The 22,231-nt window shown below is 42.2% G+C and overlaps 1 long non-coding RNA gene across 1 annotated transcript; it reads left to right on the forward strand.

Annotated features, from left to right (window-relative positions):
- Positions 1 to 8,053: 8,053 nt before the first annotated feature.
- On the forward strand, positions 8,054 to 21,990 carry LOC137096660 (uncharacterized). The gene is made up of 3 exons (XR_010909599.1): positions 8,054 to 8,203; positions 18,676 to 18,733; positions 21,901 to 21,990. It is a non-coding gene; the product is annotated as an uncharacterized lncRNA (long non-coding RNA).
- The last annotated feature ends 241 nt before the right edge of the window (positions 21,991 to 22,231 follow it).

Raw genomic sequence — 22,231 nt, forward strand, 5'->3', positions numbered from 1 at the left:
CACAGCTGAGGGGCCACCATAGAGAAGGCCCTGTCTCTCGCCCCCACCAAACACGACTGCAATGGCAGTGGGACCAAGAGCAGGGTCTCCCCAGATGATCTTAAGGTCCTAGATGGTTCATAGAGGGAGATACATTCAGACAGGTAAACTGGGCAGTAATCATTTAGGGCTTTATAGGATAACACCAGCACTTTGAATCAAGCCCGGAAGCTAATAGGCAGCCAGTGGAGCTGGTATTGTAAAGGAGGTCTAACCACCAGGAAGTTCTTCCTTAATGTTTAGGTAGAATCTTTTTTTCTGCAGCTTGAATGCATCACTCTGTGTCCTTGTCTCCAGAACAGCCAACAAACATGCTTGCCACCTTCTCAGTGTGACATGCTTTCAAATATTTAAGCATAGCTATCATGTCCCCCTCTAGTGGTGCAGTGGGTTAAACCGCTGATCTGCTGAACTTGCTGACCGAAAGATTGGTGGTTCAAATCCGGGGTGCAGGGTAAGCTCCTGCTGTTAGCCCCAGCTTCTCCCAAGCTAGCAGTTCAAAAACATACAAATGTGAGTAGTTCAATAGGTACCGCTTCTGCGGGAAGGTAACGGCACTCCATGCAGTCATGCTAGCCACATGACTTAGGAGGCGTCAACGGACAATGCCGGCTCTTCAGCTTAGAAATGGAGATGAGCACCACCCTCCAGAGTTGGACACAGCTAGATGTAATGTCAGGGGAAACCTTTACCTTTTTATAATGTTCCCCTCTCAACCTTCTTTTCACCAAGTTCTCAAAGCCACTCCTCTTAGGAATGGTCAAAGGTTTTCAGACCTTTGACCATTTTGGTCTCCCTTCTTTGGACCTGTTCCAGCTTGTCAGTATCTTTCTTGAAGGGATCTTTAAAGACCGAGAGAACAAAGTTGGTAGCATAAAGCTTTCATAAACTAAGTTTACTTCCTCAGATGACTTTTGTAGATTTTCCCCACACAAAACAACAATATAAAAATAAAGCATTTCACATTTTAAAGATGACTATCCACATCTTATTATTAGTCCCAACTGGATTTGAATCCATGTGTTGTCTTGCCATTAACTGACTCAAAGGGGTTTGTTGATTTGGGCCTCTTCCACACAGCTATATAAAATCCACACTGAACTGTATCATATGGCAGTGTGGACTCAGATAATCCAGTTTGAAGCAGATATTGTGGATTATCTGCCTTTATATTCTGGGTTATATGGCTGTGTGGAAGGGCACTCAGTTGGCTTAAGACCACACTCCTACATTCCCTTCCCCACTCCTATTGAAACTCCAGTGGCACTGATTTGTAGGCAGATACACAAATAACAAATTTGGGCATAAATCCTATTGCTAGTCATGACTCCTTGAATCAATGGGATTTACTTTTGTTGCCATTCAATAATTGATTAATTGAGCCTACTTTACTTAGATGAGCAGCCCGTAGTTCTAAGGCCATATTTGGCCCTAAACTATGTTTCAAAAGCACTTTTGGATGTTACATTTCTGATCTCATAAATGAAGTTTGTGACTTCATTTATGCACTACAAATGCACACTTGACAGAAAGGATTGGGAGTGGAATAGTAAGAATATAGTTTTGGAGAAAGAGGAGTAACAGAAATAAAGTTCTGTTTACTTTTGTCGCCTCCCTATCAACATGCATACAGCCCTAAAAAGATTGCCCATTAGTCAGTGCACTTCTTGACAGAAGAAATGTTCTACAATCCTATAGTGGCTGACAAATATATCCACTCTCTGAAATTTGTGGCATTGAACACATGAAAGTATTTATTAGGCTAACCCTCATTGTCTGAGAGTGATGGCCTTCCAAGTATAATGTCTTGGCGGTGGATACATAGGTGTCTGTAGAGCCCTATTCTTGACCCACATGTTCTTCCACAGAGAGGGTGGAACATGGTTCCGGTCAGAGTTGGCTTGATGTGCCTTCCTCTTGGAACATTTCTCCCTTTTGCACTCCATTTGTGCCTCTTCTCACTGCCGGTCACAGCTGACCTCCAGTTAGAGCACTCAAGGGCCAGGGCTTCCCAGTTCTCAGTGTCTATGCCAGAGTTTTTAAGGTTGGCTTTGACCCCATCTTTAAATCTCTTTTCCTGTCCACCAACATTCCATTTTCCATTCTTCAGTTGGGAGTATAGTCTGCTTTGGGAGACGGTGATTGGGCATTTGGACAACGTGGCCAGTCCAGCAGAGTTGATGGCGTCAGTGTTGGTGATCTTTGCTTCTTCCAGCACACTAACATTTGTCCGCCTATCTTCCCAAGAGATTTGCAGGATTTTCTGGAGGCAACTTTGATGGAATCGTTCCAGGAGTTGAGCATGATGTCTGTAGACAGTCCAGGTTTTGGAGGACAATAGTTTAATAAACATGCACATGAAAATAGTCTTATGTTGAGTCAAACAGGAGGCCATTTAACCTAGCAGTCTTTCCTGTGTAAGCTGGAAGAAGCTTTCCAGAATCTATGCCAAATTACACAAAACAATATACTGTGTTTTCTGATAGTCGTTGGCAATCCCTCTGACACCCCCTTGCGACTCCCTCTGAGGTCCCGACCCCCCAGATTGAGAAACATTGATGTAAGCATTTAAGTAGAATTAAAGGCTGGATGTGGTTTCCTAGCATCTACTACCTCAGCCCCTTTGTCTGGAAATATTGCAGTCGGAGTGGCTTCAGATTATTAATTGTGTGCATGCAAAGCATGAGCTCTGCAACTGAGCTACAATTCTTTTTCCAAAAGAAGAAATGGATATAAGGAAGCAATATTGGGCATTCTGACTCCTTCATTGGAGGGGGGGGGGGGGGAGAATACACACATACAATAACAACAAATCAATTCAACAAATAAAAGAAAAAGACAGAAGAAGGACACAGTCAACCATGTACCCAATACATTCATTCTGTTTATTCAAAAAGTATAACACAATATCCTTTTAATAACATGAATGTCTTAGATGAGCTACACAAGGTTTGTTGATGTAATAAGACACAAAGAATCTTGATTATTGATAAAAAGTGCCTCAACTGTAGCCTTTTTTTTCAGTTTCTCTCCAGCCATTTGGACTCTACAAGCCAACTTTGCAGGAATCAATTCTTATGTTAAAAATAGTCTTTTTTCCCCCTGTATAACTGTTTTGCATTCAATCTTTCATTACATTTGTCTCCATGACTAAAACTAAGACATTTTGAAGAAGGGTACGGAGGTGACACCATGGGAACTTAAATGTGGAATAAGTTTTCCATATGCTTATAATTTCTAAAAGAAAAGGATTGACATTTCTATTCAGAATATCTTTGGAAGGAGAAGGAATGCTAATTAATCTCTATACAAAAGAGAATCTTCCATCTCCATTTCAGTTCCTGCTATATCCTGTGTATTTCTAATTTTGTTAGCAAATCTAATAGCTTTATCATTTATCATTTTTAAAAATTGTTTTTCACAGCTTCAAAGCGTCCCCAAACAGACATAATTAAGTTGCAGTATTAACACATGTTTATAGCAAATTGCTCTTGCCTCAAAATATTCTCTAGGGATTCTGAGGGAACATTGCCATGTCTATGCTCGCCCAAGCTATTCCATGCCCAGAATAGGCCCTTTTCCCAACAGGATATTATTGCAATGGCAATGGTGATGGTAAATCATGATGAAAACAATTGGAATGATGACTCTCTCTCTCTCTGCTGTTGCTGCTACATAAGTAGAAAAATGGGACTTGAAGTGGTCTATGATTTTAAAATGAACAACAGAGCTAAAAACATACAAAAACCTGAACTTTAAAATAGAATTAGAGATGGTTAATTACAGCCTTAGGCTTTAGAGCAGGCATGGGCAAACTTTGGCCCTCCAATCACTTTGGACTCCAACTCCCACAATTCCTAACAGCCTACTGCTAGGAATTGGAAGAATTGAAGTCTAAAACGCCTGGAAGGGCTGAGCAAGCAAAGCACAACATTTAATTTCTACACTCTTCAGAAATTAAATACATATGTAATAAGCTTTAACAACTATTATTACATCTAATAATTATATTATGTGAATAAATCGCAAGCAATCCCCACACCAGTAATATAAATCCCTGTAATGCCTCTAGGAATAGTAGAATTTGCATTCATCCTCTCACAAACCAGTAGTGATAAATAGTCTGAGCAGTAAAGAGAGCAAGCCTACTCTTGCAGCTAAAACATGTATAGACTTCTACTATAGGCTAATTTTTTCAGTTGGGATTTTCCTTGCTGAAGAATCATATGGACACACAAATACCACTAAATGAGGACAGACAGGAATCATACAATTATCAAAGAACGAACATCCAAAGTCGAAGTACAACTACAGAGCATTCTATTATCAACAGTGTTGGATTTAGGACAAATGAGGACCTGTACTAGTTATTTGGGCTCTCAAGGAGGTTGGCCTGGTAGACCTACACTCCCTGCTTTGTGGCACACTCTATCATGCCTATCATAGACTATCATGTCTATCATTAAGTCTGGAATCACTTCAAAACAGAACACCTTCAAATTTAGAATTGCACCACATAAGCAAAATCCATTCTAAAAAAAAAAAAGGACACCTAAGTACAAGGGCAAATCTGGCACTTCTCAACCTAACACTGGGGAGAGGCAATACATTTAATAGCAAAATAGGTTTGCCTCTGAAAGAAATTATTGATATTTAAAGTCTTAATCTGATCATCTCTACCAGTGTTTCAGTGTAGGGCTGTTTATCTCCCTTATTCCAAAGTAAGTATGGAAACGTTTGCTATATTCTGAGGCTGGGAATTTCTGCGACAAAAAGAAAAACTGTGAGAACGAGGTACTGTGGGATTTCATCTCAGCCATCTCGTGTCTTGCTTTAGCATCTTTAAAGTATGCATTAATATGAAACTGCATACCACTTCCTTCTACAGCTTGAGGAAGTTACTTTGTGAATGACAGTTATCAGAATTTCTGGAATTAATGCTGATTGATTCTGGAAACTGTAGTCCTCTCTCCCATAATTTCACTTTAGTACTGGAGATCACGGCCTGAATCCCATTGATAGTCTCAAGTAGATTAGACACATTCAAACAATTGTTGAATGGTGAATTAACGTGTATGTCAACCCCATGGATTTAGTGGATCCATTCTAGTTGGGACTGACAACAGAATTTAGGCTCATTTTTTTATACAGGTGGAATATTCCAGGTAGAAAATATTAATAGTGAAGTATCTGCCACACAAACAAAGTTTATGGGGTAGGACCACTTCTGTCCAAGTCAGCACTGCACAATCAAACAGGAACACACACTTTCAAGCCAGGAACAGAGTTTTATCATTATTTACACTTTTTAGATTCTGGCTGCCTGACAGACAGATTTTGTTGTGTACTTGTGGCATCAAACAACTGGGTGCTGTTCCTAGGCTATACATGGCAGTTCCTGATTGCTTTTCTTGTGAAAAGATGTACAAAAATGACTAGGGGGCCAAAACCTTGTCCTGGCCAGAGAAAATGTGCCCTCCACACGTTTCATGAAGTTTTTCATGCATAAACAATTTTTTGCCTTCTACTCAAGTGTTCCCTTCTTTTTAGGAACTGACCAATCAGGAACAAACATCTAAAACACAGGGACAAACCCTGATAAAATATCCTGTGATTTTCGATTGCAGGGACATACAGACATGTGAAGATCCACATATTCGGCTCAAACCCGTTATATTCCTGTACTTGGAAATCTCGTATTTTTTGCCTTTTGTAGCGATTGCTTCCGTGTTTACAGGGAACGGCATCTGGCCATCCTCCTGTCTGCTGCAGAAGCTTCTTGGATAAAGGTAGTTTCTGGATGGACTCTCAGACAACCCAGTTCAAAGCAGATACTGTGGATTATCTGCCTTTATGTTTTGGGTTAAAGAAAAAGAAAAAGGCCAAGATCCAGCATGGCTAGAGAGAACATAACGTTCCACCCAGTTTGATTTCTGCTCCATCTCTCCCCTTGCAGGGCTGCCCTATTACTCCCAATAGCGTCATTTTGTGGCCAATGGAGCCTGAGAGTAGATAAATGCCTGGCTATGTCCCTATAAGTTTTGCACAACAGCAAAGGTATTCTGGGAGTGCATCTGCACTGTAGAATTGATGCAGTCTGACACCAATTTGACTACCATGATTCAATGATATGGAATCATGAGAGTTGTCGTTTCACAAGGTCTTTAGTCTCTGCCAAAGAGTGTTAGTACTTCACCAAACTCCATCATTCCACAGCATTGGGCCATGACAGTTAAAGTGGTATCAAGTTGCATGCATTCTACAGTATAGATGCATTCCCAGAGAAGTTAGAATTACATGTTCCATGCTGGCTTTTCTTGGGTAGATGAATACTCATTTGTTTTGGCAAGATGATGGATGCAAGGGGTTTTCAGAATATGCTGCAGTTTATTTGTTGTTTACCTTTTGAGGAGCCCCCGGTGGCGCAGTGGGTTAAACCCCTGTGCCGACAGGACTGAAGACCGACAGGTCGCAGGTTCAAATCCAGGGAGAGCGTGGATGAGCTCCCTCTACCAGCTCCAGCTCCTCATGCGGGGACATGAGAGAAGCCTCCCATAAGGATGGTAACATATCAAAACATCCGGGTGTCCCCTGGGCAACATCCTTGCAGGCAGCCAATTCTCTCACACCAGAAGTGACTTGCAGTTTCTCAAGTTGCCCCTTACACGACAAAAAAAAAAAGAAACATTTTGATGGTCTGTCTTTAACTGCTTTTAATTCTTTGGCTAGTTTATTTTTTTGTATGACCTGAATTTTAAAGCCAATCCTCCAGCTTCCCATCACGGACAACATTTTTGTTGTTTGTCTTACCAAAGGCCCATAGTAAGACTTCTTTGCTACCTTTTACCATTGTTGAATGACCGGAGGCGGAGGGGACAGACAACAGGTGAGTTCTGAGAGGTTGCATAAGAGGGGAATTCTTCCTTCCATAACCCCCCCCCCCCAACATGCCAGCATTAAGCCCACATATGTTACTAATGGGATACCAGTCACAACATTGCTTTATAGAGGAGTGCGGTGTGTGGAAATGAATGACTTGTCCTTTTCCTTTCTTTCAGCCCACAAGGTGTTTTATCTTTAACTCCGAAGGCAGATCCAGACAGGCCTTTATGCCAGGAGAATCCGTGTTTTAAAAACACAGATTTTCCTGGGAGGCTGTCCACACCCACCCCAGAAAGTGAGCACTTTCTGGGGTGGGTGCCCAGATGTTCTCTCAGGACTAGCCTGAAAGGATGTCTGGAGGCCCTACCCCCTCCTCCCAAGCCCCCAGACCCCTTCAAAAACTAATGAAAACTTACCTGGCTTCCATTACAGGCTTTGGCCAGCTCTCCCAGCATGTAGAAATTATGTGCCAGGAGAGCCCCCCACTTTCTTGGTGCATAATTTCTACATGCTGGGAGAGCTGGCCAAAGCCTGTAATGGAGGCCAAGTAAGTTTTCATTAGTTTTCTAAAGGGCCTGGGAGCTTGTGGGGAGGGGAGGGGAGTGGAGTGGGCATTCCCACAGTTTACCAGGCTTATTTAGCCCGGTAAACTGTGGGGATACTGTCTGGACTGCAGTATTCTGCACTCCAGAACTGGAAATAGTGGTTTATCCTACACCTTCCAAGAAGACACGGAATAAACCTACTATCTAATTAATTCACTACTTCACTGAATGTGTAAGTAGAAGAAACAACTGCACATATTAAACAAGACGTTATCAAGGTGCAGCAGAGAATGAGGAGGAAGAGGAAGAGATCTAGCAGTAGCAGCATATTGTCAGGGAATACTGGGAGTTACAATGCAACAAATCTGGAAGGTGTTAGATTAAATGCACACTTAAATGTAGCACCATTTTTCATGCCAGTATGTGCTGTCTATTGAAATACAATCTGTTTGAGAAAAATTAAACTATTTTTACTTTGTTTGAGAAGACAGGAAATCCTTTTACTCCTGATGAGATGTGCTGATACAGTTCCTGGAGCTACATCACTGTTGTTTTTTCTTCTTTGCCCAGCATCAGCACTTCTTGAAAGAGGCAGAACAGGCATGCTGTTCAGAATGAGGGCAGCAATGCTGTGTTGTTTATCAAGCAATTAATCTTTTGATGACCAAATGGAGAGAAGGAAAATCTGCTAATGCCAGTGGAAAGTACATCGTTGCCTTTTCCTTGGCTAAATTCAGGTGAGTGTCCATCTGCCACTGCAGGCAAAAGGAAGTGTAAATGTGAAATGAGGTGGAAAAGCGGTGAACTAAAGCTCAAGCGCTTATGCAAAACTCTTGCCTAAATATTGAAGAAATAGATGAGACAGTTAACAGGGAATCCTGGAAATAACCGTTATGGTGTTATGAGGCTAAAGTTTAAATACTTTGCTGAAACTTGTTAAGCAAGTTTTAAATTTTTATGGTCTGCTGGTTTTGAAAGAAAACTATATAAAGCCAATTGGAAACATCACTGTACTACACGGAATTCAGTCTAGGAAAGGTTTTGGAGAGAGAAAAGCAAATGTAACCCATTTCCTTTTCAGTATAAGAAAGGCATAATAGTGACTAGCATTCAATTTTGCAGTTACAGATTTCTAAGCTAGAGTAACAGATCTGAATGTGTTCTGTATTCAGTAAGGTTAGGCTGGCTCAATACTGTAGAATTAGAAACTGAATGAAGTTAGCAGCATAAGGTTTCATAGACAAAAAAGGGTACGTCTGCACTGTAGAATGAATGCAGTTTGGCTTTAACCATTTTAACTGATATGGCTCAATACTATGGAATCATGGGCATTGTTGTTTGGTGAGGCAAAGAAGGGTAAAGACCTTGTAAAACTAGAGCTCCCATAGGGTTTCAGACACAGTTGAAGGACAAAAAAAATACCCCCAAACTACACTAATGTTTTTGTTAAATTGGGGAACTTCAGGGGATGTTAAGAGACTTTGGGTATATAGCTGCAAAAGTATTTCAAGGCAGTATAAAATTTGGGGGCTACTATCTTCACCCCTTGATTAAAAGTACTTCTCTGTGAAGATCTTGTGAGATGAAAACACTGAACATCATCTCACATATTTTCTTTCATTTTTCTTCTCTTAGTGATCAGTGCTTCTCTTGTTTGTTTTTCTTTTCTTTTTAGTATGAGACAAACATACTAACTGTTTAACTGTTATAATGTGCATTAATTTTAATCATAATTTAAATGTTTATTTTAATTGTATGTTTTTAAGGTATTGTGTAAAGCCTTAAACTCCTTCACAGTTCATGAAGCAAGACCACACTCCAAACTCTCTCTCTCTGCTTCTCTCTTCTCTTTGCCCACGTGCATAACGCAAGCCTGAACAAAAATGTAACAGTATCCAAAATTCCCAGGCTTAACCATCTCCTCAGGCATTGCCCGACCAATCAGCTTCATGCATCTTATTTTACAGTTGACACACACACATTAACTGATATTTTGCATGCTCCAACAAAACCATCCTGAGTCCCCTTCAGGGTTGACAAGAATGGGATATAAATATGGCAAATAAATAAAATATATAAGTTGAAATATACCTGTAAGGGCATAGCATAGTGATACAGCACAGGATTTAGATGTGAAAGGTCTCAAATACTGACAAGCTTGTCAGCTTCAGTTGCAATTGAACCATTCAGTTGCGAGGGCCATATGCTGGTCTCCCTCAGGCAGCAAAAAGTCTTGGGGCATCCAAGTGAAATGCAAGCAATGGATATGGAAAGCATCCCTTAAAAATTAACAATGTATCCCTACTTCTACTGTAATCAGCCCAGCAATAAATTGCCCTCTGACGCTCCCCAGTGGACAATTGAAACAGGAAATGTGGTATGAGATTTCTTAGGGCAGGGAGGGAGCACTAAGTGAATTTCACTTTAATATGTGCTTTAAAACACCACAAAAAGAATTACTGGAGATAGGGTGTCCCTCATAAAACACTGGGTATGTTTGTTCTTGCTTACAAGAAAGTCGTCTTGTTCACAAGTCTTATTTTTAGCCAGAGGCAGTTCTTTCAACAATATATTACTGGCTTTGTTTTGACTGGGCAAATAACTCGCTTGACAGATGTTGGGGAAACTAACCTTCAGTTTTTTGATGCTCATAGGTGGGAAATAGTTAATTGCATATGTTTCTCCCTGACAATAGTAACAACAGGTTGCAGAACAATTCTAGGGAGTCACACTGATTTTTAAAACCTCTTTCAGAATAGGTTAACTGTAAGACACCCCCTCGATGGACTGTCACCTTGTCGTGGTGAGGGGGCTTGCGTGTTCCGATGAACCTGTAGGCACAACAACTGGAGTCGTGCACTCCCAGGAGTGGCTGCGGGGGCGGTCCCAGACCAAGAACAGTCCGAAGACCCAAAGACCTCAACGGCGGAGCAGGCGGAGGATAACATGGCACATGTTACAACGGCTGCGAAGGCGGAAGAAGGCTGCAACAGACTGAGAAGCCACGGTCATTGTGTTAAACTACATCACCAGTGGAACCTCACTCTGTGAACTCTGTGTGTTGATCAGTTGTGCACTGACCTCCACACATTAAAAAAATCCACGCACAGGCGTCTTCCAAAGAAAATAAAAACCAACCAACCAAAGTCCCATGGCGATCAGCGAGTGGCGACGGGGGCAGGACTGTGAAATCTGGAAGCCCCTAGTCACAGACTGGCACATGGGCGGTGGGTACGGACTCAGTCGTTCTACCTCAAGGTCCGAGGCAGTTGAGTAGTTCGGCAGCTGTATCCACGACTGAGCAGCCCTATTGAGGACCCACTCTGCTCACCCCACATGGGGAGGGGGCTAGAAAAGGTGCCCCAAACATAGTCTGCCTCACTCATCCCTGACTGGACTGCCGCGTCCAGTGGGGTCACCACCCTGCGGCCAAAAAAGGAAAATGAACTTCGGTACGTGGAACGTACGGACTCTGATGGACAACAGTGGCAGTGAACGCCCCGAACGCAGAACTGCCATCATTGCAAGGGAGCTGGGACGCTTCAACATCGACATAGCAGCCCTTCAGGAGACCCGGAGAGCAGGAGAGGGACAGCTGAAGGAAGAAAAAGGAGGCTACACCTTCTTCTGGAAGGGACTGCCCGAAAAAGACCAAAGAATGCACGGAGTTGGCTTCGCCATCAGAAACGATCTGGTGAAACATCTGTCCGAAGCACCCACTGGCATCAACGAACGACTCTCAACCCTCCGAATCGATCTTGCCAAAAACCAACGGGCAACCAACACTATGCACCAACACTAGATGCTGACGAAGACATCAAGGAGAAATTCTACTGTCAGCTGGACACCGTCCTATCGGGGATACCTAAGGGGGACAAAATCATCCTCCTGGGGGACTTCAATGCAAGAGTCGGGCGAGACTTCGACCTGTGGCCAGGGACCATCGGAAAAGACGGGGTTGGAAACAGCAACTCAAATGGCATCCTGCTTCTCACCAAATGTGCGGAGCACAACCTTGTCATCACCAACACGCTCTTCCGCCAGAAAAACAAGTTCAAGACATCATGGAAGCACCCCCGGTCAAAGCATTGGCACCTCTTAGACTATGTAATCACACGCGCCAGAGACCGCCGTGACGTGCTCCTCACAAGAGCCATGATAGGTGCTGACGACTGCTGGACTGACCACAGGCTAATTCGATCCTCGATGGCTATCAAGATCGCCCCCAAGCGCAGACTCCAAGGAAGGAAGACAAGGCGCAAAATGAACACCCAAGCCCTTCAGGAGCCCTCCAGACGAGCCCATCTCCAAACAGCACTCAAGGACCATCTACCCACAGAACACCCCGAAAATGTTGAGGAACATTGGAACAAACTGAAGACCTCCATCATCCAAGCCTGCGAAGAAACTATTGGATACCAAGCCAAGAAACATCAAGACTGGTTTGATGAAAATGACATCGAGATCCAACAGCTAATTGACAAGAAAAGGAAAGCCTTCCAAGCATGGCAGAGAGACATCAACTGTGCTGCTAAGAAAAAGATCTATGCTAGTGCAAAAGCTGAGGTCCAAAGAAGGACAAGAGAACTCAAGAACATCTGGTGGACAAAGAAGGCCGAAGAAATCCAACACCTGGCAGATACCCATAATGCTCAGGGATTCTTCAAAGCCACAAAGGTCATCTGTGGACCAAGAAACCATGGCATACAGCCTCTACGCTCATCAGATGGAACCAAACTCCTGAAGGACCAAAACTCAATTGCACTACGTTGGAAAGAACACTACCAAAGCCTCCTGAACCGCAGCTCCAATGTGGCCGACGAGGTCCTCTCACAAATCCCACAACAACAAACCAGGGATGAGCTTGCAGCACTGCCTAGTTTGGAAGAAGTCAGCAATGCCATCAGCCAACAGAAGAATAACAAAGCCAGTGGACCAGATGGGATCCCTGCTGAAATCTTTAAAGAGGGAGGACCTGAGCTAACACACCAACTCCACCAGCTCATAGAAAAAGTGTGGGTGACCGAGAAAATCCCAGCAGATTTCAAGGACGCCACCATCATCACCCTCTTCAAAAAAGGGGAAAGAACAGACTGTGGAAACTATCGAGGTATCTCCCTTCTAACCTCCGCTGGGAAAATCCTCACAAGACTCCTTGCAAACCGCCTTCTGCCCCTCTCAGAAGACACCCTCCCAGAATCCCAGAACGGCTTCCGCCCCTCCAGAGGAACCGTGGACATGATCTTCACTGCACGACAACTCCAAGAAAAATGCAGGGAACAAAACCAACCCCTGTACATGGCATTCATCGACCTTGCAAAGGCATTTGACACAGTGAATCGCAGCGCTCTCTGGACCATCCTCCACAAAATCGGGTGCCCTAACAAATTTGTGAACATCCTGCGGCTCCTCCATGATGACATGATGGCAACAGTTTTGGACAGCAGTGGCTCCCAAAGTGACCCATTTAAGGTGGAATCCGGTGTCAAACAGGGATGTGTTATCGCCCCAACTCTATTCTCCATCTTCATCGCTATGATACTTCACCTTGTTGATGGGAAGCTTCCCACCGGAGTGGAAATAATCTATCGGACAGATGGCAAGCTATTCAACCTCAGCAGACTGAAAGCCAAAACCAAGGTTACAACAACATCTGTTATAGAACTCCAGTATGCTGATGACAATGTCGTCTGTGCGCATTCAGAAGAAGATCTACAAGCCACTCTAAACACCTTCGCAGAAGCATATGAGAAGCTCGGCCTGTCACTGAACATTGAGAAAACCAAGGTGCTGTTCCAGCAGTCACAAGCCAATCCCTCTCCAATGCCAGTAATACAGCTTAATGGTGTAACATTAGAAAATGTGGACCATTTCCGCTACCTTGGCAGCCACCTCTCCACCAAAGTCAACATCGACGCCGAAATACAACACCGCCTGAGCTCTGCAAGTGCAGCATTTTCCAGAATGAAGCAAAGAGTGTTTGAGGACCGGGACATCCGTAGGGAGACCAAGGTGCTTGTCTATAAAGCCATTGTCCTCCCAACCCTGCTATATGCCTGTGAGACGTGGACAGTCTACAGACGCCATATGCAACTCCTGGAACGATTCCATCAGCGCTGCCTCCGGAAAATCCTGCAAATCTCCTGGGAAGACAAGCGGACAAACGTCAGTGTGCTGGAAGAAGCAAAGACCACCAGCATTGAAGCGATGGTCCTCCAACATCAACTCCGCTGGGCCGGCCACGTTGTCCGGATGCCTGACCACCGTCTCCCAAAGCAGTTGCTCTACTCCGAACTTAAGAACGGAAAACGGAACGTTGGTGGACAGGAAAAGAGATTTAAAGATGGGCTGAAAGCCAACCTTAAAAACTCTGGCATAGACACCGAGAACTGGGAAGCCCTGGCCCTTGAGCGCTCCAGCTGGAGGACAGCTGTGACCAGCAGTGCTGCAGAATTCGAGGAGGCACGAGTGGAGGGTGAAAGAGAGAAACGTGCCAGGAGGAAGGCGCGTCAAGCCAACCCCGACCGGGAACGCCTTCCACCTGGAAACCAATGCCCTCACTGCGGAAGAAGATGCAGAGCAAGAATAGGGCTCCACAGCCACCTACGGACCCACAGGGAAATCCATAATGGAAGACCATCTTACTCGTCCAACGAGGGATCGCCTAAGTAAGTAAGTAACTGTAAGACATTAGAGGGATAGGTCAAAATGTGAAGCAAACAAAGCTTGCCATCTGGTTTTCCTCTGAGGTCAGGATTCCTAAGCCTTTAAAACCTTTTATGGCTGGCAGACACAAAGTAGGTGGTAGAGTCAACAGGAGGCTTCAGTGATGATGGGGCAGTGTCCGTTCTGCTCTGGGATTTGAACCTTCTTTGGACAGCAGTTCCTGCTATCCTAAGAGTTAAGTCTATTTTCATTCACCTTGCAAAAGCACTAAGCTCCATTGCAATGAAGACATGTCAGCTCTGGGCTTCCTTCCTAGTGATTATTGGTCCCCACTCTTCACAGTTGTCACTTAGTCCACTTAGCTGAAAAACTCAATTGAATTAAAACATTAAAATCACTAATATCCACATTAAAAGTTGCTTAAAAACCATCTCAGGAATAGGTGAATACTCCATCCTCTCTCTCTTTGTCCTCCATGTCATTATTTATTTGGGTTTATATAAGGATGAGATATCAATCATCTATTCAATCAAGAAGGGACACAGTCTAAAATTATATAAAATATGGATTTTTATATTTTTTTTCTTCTGATTTGAATAGGGTTTTTTTTGCAGTGATTATATGGATTAATGTTAATGAAGTGGGATAATGTTACATTTCACAAACTGTATCGGGTACACTTTCTGTTCTCCATTCTTTTTTTAAAAAAATCTGCATATTATATTTCCAGCTCTTTCCCAATATATTTGTGTTTAGCACACCCACTGAAACAAGTAGTAATGTTGGTTAGTTAACCGAGTTCCCATCAGTGTCAGCAGGAATACATGTATGACTCAGACTGGATTCAACTTTCTCTCTTATTTATTTATTTGCTAGCCAAAATTATTTAGCTATTAAAATACATGTACAGAAGTTTTTAAAGCAACTAAACAAGATTTGGGCTAAAACACAATTTAAAACACAATTGAAACATGTTTCAAAAAATTCATGCCTAACTTTTTTCAAATCCCTTTCTGCCTCATAAATTACAACCCAGATATAATGTTAAAATATGTTAAAATGTCTTGTTGCCACTAGTAGTTATGCCATTTTATATCAAGGATGTATTGTTGCCTTTTGCCAAAGCAAAATGTTCTTCTGAGCGTGGATCTGTTTTTGTGAATATTTACATTCCTTTAGAGATACTGTAAGAGATATGTAGTGTACACTCTGGCAATGTCAACCTGGCCAGTGCAGTCTTTTGAAAGAAAACAAAGAAGTTCAAACAGGGCAGGATGAGAGCACAATAAGTCTTGCTGTTGTTGTTGCTGTAATGAACCAAGATAGCAATCTCTCTGAAAGAGGAGAAAAGGTCATTAAAGGCCTAGCCACACAAAATGCTAACAATGATTAACATTCATATCACTTTATAAAAAAAATACCATACATACACAGTATAATATTAGCACCAAAAAGATTTTAGAAGGGTTTTTTGGGTGCCTCGATTACCATTGTGGAGAAGGGGAGGAAATCTCCCAAAGATATTTTTTTTTCTGAGACCACACTAGAGAGAAGCAATTTTCTAGAATGGCTACGGAGAAAACACACTGTGGTTGTGCTGAAACAGCTGTACCAGGAGCTCCAACTTTATTTTCTTTCTGTTATCTGTTTGCAGTCATAGGACAGGCCACCTGTCCATCATAATTAAGCTTTGGTTCCGCCCCTTGGTCTGGGCTCTGGGAGGGAAAGGAGCCATTTTTTGGGCAGTCTCACACAAGGTAGCTATAGGACGTAGACCAGCTCGTCCCATAGAAAAGCTTCCTTTCTCAATAACGTCCAGGGATACAGAAACAGAAATTTCAGGAGAAAGGTCCCAAAGGCTCTGGCTGAGAGCTCACAGCCTCTCAGCTTCACAGCAATCAGAGGGAAAACAGCCCTGAAGTTTCAAAGAATTCTCGGAGGGAGGACAGCATTACAGATCCACGGAACTCCAGCTGAAATATCTACAAGCCTTGGCTGGTAGGTCTACTACTCAATGCCCAGATGCATTTGGAATTGGTAGTATGACCCACATCAACGAGGCCTAGATAATAGACAGCCTAGGAGAGGTTAAAAAGGGTTTTTTTTTCTTACAAAGAAAGTACAGTTAATCAAAGTCAGGTACCAGTCCATTGAGGACTAGACTAAGAAAGCCTTGAAGTGTTGTTTGAACCATTGAAGATTTGTTGTTTGTTCCATAATAAAGACTTTGTTGCATCATTAAAGACTCTAAAGACCATCACTTCAGAAAAATCCCTAAGAATCTCTCTTTGAGGCACCCCTGGTTTCCCGCTGGGCTTAAAGTATATGTCCTATAGAAAAGTACAGCTGTTACAAGTCCAGTGCGCGACAGAACAGTGGTGCTAATATTCCCCTGTATGAAACATGAACTTGATATTTACTTTTATAAACAAACAATGTGACTTTTGTTCATGTTTGGGCAGCCTGTGGCTTTCTATATGTGCTTGGACTATACATACCACCACACCTAGCCAGCATAGCCAATGGCAAGGAATGATGAAAGTGGTAGTTCAACCATATCTACTCACATCTGAACCTAGTGGGTTGTTTCACCCATGAGCATGAAGTCTCAACATAGCTGCTCTTAACAGAGTGTGATTAGAATCCTCTTTAAAGAAAAAAGAAAAATTAGGAAAGTTATTCTCTGTATGAAACTGTAAGAAAACCGGTGAGATTTTTTCACATGTCAATAGATGTTTGGAACGAGAGAAAGTCCATGTAGTAGGTATACGGGTGGGGGAATGGAGGAAATGTGTTGTCTACTAAGTATGTTGGTGTTTTGTATAGTGCATGCTTTGTTTCTTAATGTATACCACTGTTTTTCTTTTGTGTTTAAATAATATAAAATTTAAATTAATAAAAGGAATCCTCTTGGTAACACATTGAATGTAAATGCTTCAAGTGTTGCACAAGGGGCTATCCAGTACTTCCTTGCACAATGATTTTCTTCTGCCAAATGATTGCCAGAAAGAGCAGTTGTAGCTCTGCCATCATTAATAATGAATGCCAGAATATTATATGGCCTGTTATATAACTTTATATACTTGCATATAAGTTGGCCAAGTTTGGGGGCTAAAATTATGGATTTTAATATGATTTGCGTATAAGTCAAGGGTTATTCTGTGGAGAAGGGAAAGTATCAGTGCCATCTCAGAGGTCCAGCTACAATGTGCTTCTCTACATGGTGCGCATTGTGCATTGATTCACATTACATACTCTTTCAATTTGTTTTGGCAGCTGTTTTCTATATATGCTAGAAAAACCATCATAAAATTGACACAAAATAGAAGAACCAGCCATTAATAATAATAATAAACAGAGCTTGGAAAAGTTCCTTTTTGGAATCGTAATCTGGCAAATTCGCTTTCCCCAGATCTTATAGATACACATTTGCTCAACTCCTTTGAAAGACACACATTCATGAGCATGTCTTTATATCTGGTGGAGAACGTCAGTATTTATTTTGGACATTTGTATCCCGTCCTATCTCAATCTCCGCAGAGGGACTCAGGGCAGCTAACAACCGGCACACCATGGTGCCCACAACCAAAAGCATAAATATACAATTTAAATAAAAACAATATAAAAACAGTATAAAAACATTCAAACAGTCAAACAGTCGCCGATTTAAGTCATCGTCCTACAAGCAGTCCGTCAAGTCCATTAAAGCCGTCACTTTGCCAGCAGATCAGCCTAGTCTGCAAAGGCCTAATCCCATAGCCAGGATTTCACTTGTTTCCGAAAGGTCAGGAGGGATGGAGCTGATCTAATTTTGCTTGGGAGGGAGTTCCACAGCTGAGGGGTCACCACAGAAAAGGTGTCCCTTGTCCCCACCAAACGTGATTGCGATGATGGGGGAACAACAAGCAGGGCCTCTCCAGATGATCTTAGGGTCCTAGGTGGATCGTAGTGGGAGATATGTTTGGACAAGTCAACTGGGCCAGAAACGTTCAGAGCTTTATAAGCCAAAGCCGGCCCTTTGAATTGTGCTCGGAAGCTAATAGGTAGCCAGTGGAGCTGGCGTAGCAAGGGCATTGTGCGCTCCCTGTACCCCACTCTGGTGAGCAACCTGGCTTCCAAGCGTTGGACTAGTTGGAGCTTCCGGGCAATCTTCAGTCACATTAAAACCATCTGAATCTACCAGAGAGAAATCCACATGCGCACTGAAAGGCCCAGATTTGGACCCCATCATTTCTAGGTACAATACTGAGCTAAATTAAATATCTCTACAGTTACATAGCATCATATGTTCACATGGCCTGGAATCTATAGCTTATTATGGCATGCATTGAATAGACACATGCTTAACAAGCACTCAGTTTTCATTCTTGTACATTCGTGGCATGTTTTGTGCTTTAGCTGATGCAGCCATTGATTCAGACAGTAAATAGAACTATGCTTTTAAAAATCAGTTTTGCAAATTAGTAGCTATGAGTCATTCTGTGGGTTGCTTTTTTCAACTTTCACATTGAATATCCTTCTTTTTTCCTTCTTCTCTTGTTAGGCCATTTCAATATGTTGCAGTGGAGGCAATGGGGGAAACCAGCAGAGAGCAAAGTAAGGTGAGTCTCTCTTTTGAATCTCATTATCATGCATGATTCACATTTAAAAGATGAATACTGTTTGAACCAATGTAGTTAGTGTACTATTAAAATTAAACAATAAATTAAACTCTTCAGAGATACAGCAGTTTGTATATGCCACCATGCCTGACTGAACAAATTAGTGTAGTTTGAGAATTCATGGTTTTTAAATGTAGGAAGATCATGAAAACACTTGATTGCTGCAACTAACTTTACTGCAACTAGGGCAAGAAACCAATTCTGGATTTTAGAGCTATTTCCCCTACAACTGCTCCCCAGCTTGACACTATGAGGTTTCCTGTTCAACTGAGAGCTGCAGGTGGGGTGCCAGTAACATACACCAGAGGTTTTGCTGTCTTGAAATAATGGATATGGGGAGAAAAATATAAAAAGTGGAGAAAAACATGAAAAAGGCACAATGTGTGAAATGGAAAATTAAATAAACATTTAGAATAGGGATTTAAGGAGGGAAATGTCTGGATTTTTTTTTTTGGACTTCAATTACCCTAAATGCAGCCAACGTGGTCATTGGTCATGCTGGCTTGGAGATTTTGGATTCCGTAATCCAAAAAAGTATATTTTCTGACTTCCCGTTATAGTAGGTGTCATTCCCACCATGACCAGAAGTGTTGTTAACACCATTTCTGGTTTGAGTTTTGAGCTTTAAAATAGCTGTCTTGCCTTTGAGACTGATAGTTGAGGGCTAGGGAGCTCATCTTGCCACCTCTTTGATGGTTTAAGCATTTGGGCATTAAACCATCAAACCATGTTTTGGCTGAAAAATTGGCTGGTTTCCTTTTTTATAGTTGGAGGGATTTGGAGATCTTTGGAGGGGAGCGGTCTTTGGGGCTGTACACTGGGTCATAGGGGCACATGTAGCCCAAGGGCGTCTCTTGTCTCAACCACAGCTTATAGGTTAGCTGTAATATACAAGCTGAAACTAATTAAATAAAAATAACCAAAAGTCTATGTTTAGAGCAAGAGCAAGAGAACAAGAAACAATAGGGTCTCTGCCTAGAGAAGATGCTGAAATGTTAACAGAAGATAGAAAGAAGGTTGAACTATTCAACACATTCTTTGCCTCAGTTTTCTTCCAAAAGGAAAATACTGCACTAACTCAGTGGTACCAACCTTCCTAATGTCTCGACCGCTTTTATGGCTGGGGGTGACCCCATGTTGTTGTCACCCCCAACCATAAAATTATTTTCATTACTACTTCATAACTGTAATTTTGCTACTGTTATGAATATGATATGCAGAATGTATTTTCATTCACTGAACCAAATTTTGCACAAATACCCGATACGCCCAAATTTGAATACTAGTGGGGTTGAGTGGGGGTTGATTTTGTCATTTAGGAGTTGTAGTTGCTGGGATTTATAGCTTACCTACAATTAAATAACATTCTGAACTCCACTAATGATGGAACTGAACCAAACTTGGCACACAGAACTCCCATGACTAACAGAAAATACTGGAAGGGTTTGGTGGACATTGACCTTGACTTTTGGAGTTGTAGTTCACCTACATCCAGAGAGCACCGTGGACTCAAACAATAATGGATCTGGACCAAACTTGGCCCGAATACTCTATATGCCCAAATGTGAACACTGGTGGAGTTTAGGGAAATAGACTTTGACATTTGGGAGTTGCAGTTGCTGGGATTTATAGTTCACCTACAATCAAAGAGCATTCTGAGCCCCACCAACTATAGAATTGGGCCAAACTTCCCACACAGAATCCCCATGACCATCAGAAAATACTGTTTTCTGATGGTCTTTAGCGACCCCTTTGACACCCCCCTTGCAACCCCTCTGCCCAGGGTCCCGATCCCCAGGTTGAGAAATCCTGCTCTAACTGGTAAAAATAGAATAAATCATGCAATAAGTGGATGATATCCTAGAATACTTAAAGAGATAGTAAAGGAATACCTTGCTACTCTAAATGAATTTAAATCTCCAAGGCCAGATAAATTGCACCCAAAAATACCAACGCCACTGGTAGATGTAATCTCAGAGCCATTGTCAATAATTTTGAAGAAGTCCCAGCAAATAGGAGGAAGGCAAATGTTGCCTCCATCTTCAAAAAGGCCAAAGAAAAAAAAAAGGGGGGGGGGGGGGAATCCAGGCAACTACCAACCATCCAGTTTAGCAATCATACTATTTTTATTTAATTATATTTAAATTTATTTATATCCTAATGATGTAGGCTTTTATCTGTATCTGTGTTAACTTAGTGAACCTCTTGAGTTTCATGACTGGGGGAAAGTGAATGTGAATTAATAACAAGGGAGGAAGAGGAGGGAGGGGGAGGAAGAGAAAGTGTTGTTGTTCTTGGTGTCATTTGCTCTGGCCCTGCTAATTGAAATGCAGTTCCAGACAGCAGAAGAGAAAAACATAGCTCTTGAGAAAGAAACATTTCTCAACTACAACTACCAGAATCCAATTCTGGGCACCATAATTGAAGAGAGATATTGACAAGCTGGAATGTGTCCAGAGGAGGGCGACTAAAATGATCAAGGGTCTGGAGAACAAGCTCTATGAGGAGCAGCTTAAAGAGCTGGGCATGTTTAGCCTGAGGAAGAGAAGGCTGAGAGGAGACATGATAGCCATGTATAAATATGTGAGAGGAAGTCAAAGGGAGGAGGGAGCAAGGTTGTTTTCTGCTGCCCTAGAGACTAGGACACGGAACAATGGCTTCAAACTACAAGAAAGGAGATTCCATCTGAACATTAGGAAGAACTTCCTGTGAGAGCCGTTCAGCAGTGGAACTCTCTGCCCCAGAGTGTGGTGGAGGCTCCTCCTTTTGAAGCTTTTAAACAGAGGCTGGATGGCCATCTGTCGAGGGTGCTTTGAATGCCATTTTCCTGCTTCTTGTGTGGGGGTTGGACTGGATGACCCATGAGGTCTCTTCCAACTCTATGGTTCTATGATTCTATGAATCCCCCTCCAATGCAGTAGATTTGGAGATTGTGAGAGCTGAAACTAAGAGTATTCTAAGATTTGGGGGAAAAATTACCTGTCTTTAAACTAGATTATCTACATGGCTAAAGTAAGATATGAATTTGGATTCAGTTTTGATATATTAGAGAAGAAAAGTAGTTTTTCACTGAATGTCTTCTTTTCTTTTATCTTAATGTCATGAAGCTGAACATTTCCTTTGAAAGCGTTGATGAGTTTCACATCACATCAGATCCAGCTGCAGTGCTTTCCCCTCGTTCCAGCTATACAACGAGGCTGAGGTATGGGAGTCTTTCTTTAAAAAATACCATGAGTTATAGATGTTTGTTTATATTAATATACATGGACTCTAATGACCTCTGTTTTTCATCTTTCCATCCAGTTCTTATTAATTTTATCTTAAAGTTAAGAAAAATGTAAACTCTGAAACATTACGATTTGGTTATAGTACGTGGGGCTGCCTTTGAAGACGGCCCGGAAATTGTGCAAAGGTTGGCAGCCAGGTTGTTAAATGGAG

Source organism: Anolis sagrei, chromosome 3 (genome assembly GCF_037176765.1).
Source record: "Anolis sagrei isolate rAnoSag1 chromosome 3, rAnoSag1.mat, whole genome shotgun sequence".
Lineage (NCBI taxonomy): Eukaryota > Metazoa > Chordata > Lepidosauria > Squamata > Dactyloidae > Anolis > Anolis sagrei.